Here is a 1246-nt window from a genome sequence, read left to right as displayed (position 1 = left end):
CAGGAACCAGAGGTTGTGAAGCCTTTATTTCCTCTGTATGCGTGGGATTCATCTGACCAAAGAACAAATGTCTGCATCCGAGTTAGTCACTAGCTGCCCTTTATAATCAGCAGAGAGAAGTCACCATTACTAAGAAAGCTTGTACAATTCTTGTGTAGATGTTTGAAGTTGTTCAGATGAACCAGGCTCTAGAAGTGTCTATTTCTCCCCACTGAATGTAATCAGGAGCCAGGGGTGCCCAGCTCTGACGTAGATACCTGTGGTTTAGCGTCTGAAGTTAGACCAAATGAATGCCAGCCTGTGTATCTGTCAGCCTCTGAAAATCCTGTCTTTGTTCAGTCATTGCCAAAAATGTTGCCCACTGCTGAAAGGTAACCATGAGAAACCCAGTCTAAAGTTAAAATGTGTTCCTGGATGGAGAGATGGATTGAAGAGGCCCTTGGCTGCCTAAAAAGCAAGTCCTTGCATTGCTGAATGTTCTGTCTCTCACAACAAGCCTCTTGGTCCTCAGGTGAGAGATGCTGATGTGCCCAGGGATGGGAAAGGCAAACCATCCCGGCCATTTAAAATGACATTATGCAATGTGGCCACCAGGCAGCGCCAAACAACCAAAAGAAATTATTAACAATTTTTTTTCTTTTTCTTTTGTGGCATTGGCAACAATAATATTAGTCCAGCTTGAATCCCCAGGAGTTCCGGGCTGGCAGCACCAGGTCTAACAGTAGCATTGTCATTTGACAACATATTTTTAAGACATGGATGGTCAGATTTTCTCTGCCTGGTACACAGCTCAACAAGGTCATGTCCGAGTGGGTACGATCTTTGGCTGTTTTTGGCCATCTTCCCATGCTGTTACTTGCAGGGTTGTTACATTATCGTTTCTGGATATTTGTTTAGATAGACAAGGACCAGGAAATTCCTTGAAAGGAAGGAAAATTAATTTGAGCACTTACATAATTAGAGGAGACATCTAGGGTACCTCCACTATGCATCCGGGAGGTACGCATCGGCTAGAAAGAGAAAGCAAAGGTGGCATGCCGGGATAAAAGTGCACATACAACAACACTGCTTATCTGCCTGCCGCTGCAGTCTTCGTAAAATGTCAGTGTGCTGAGCAGCCATTGCAGCCCTGCAAATTGCTATAGATCTGTCTGACCTTGGATGCATCACAGAGATCACGTTTTCAGTTAGATAAATTGTTCTTCTAATGTCTCTAATGCATTAAGCAGAAGCAGCAGGCTTTCCT

At 44.1% G+C, this 1246-nt stretch overlaps 1 protein-coding gene across 1 annotated transcript in view; it reads left to right on the top strand.

The window, feature by feature from the left end:
• Nucleotides 1-1246, top strand: part of KIAA1211L (KIAA1211-like ortholog) — a 26247-nt gene that overhangs the window by 1643 nt on the left and 23358 nt on the right. The window lies entirely within an intron of this gene.

The sequence above is a fragment of the Pterocles gutturalis genome, unplaced genomic scaffold (assembly GCF_000699245.1).
Source record: "Pterocles gutturalis isolate BGI_N339 unplaced genomic scaffold, ASM69924v1 scaffold19282, whole genome shotgun sequence".
NCBI lineage: Eukaryota > Metazoa > Chordata > Aves > Pterocliformes > Pteroclidae > Pterocles > Pterocles gutturalis.
Note: the sequence above shows the minus strand (reverse complement) of the source record. Positions and strands in the feature narration are given on the sequence as shown.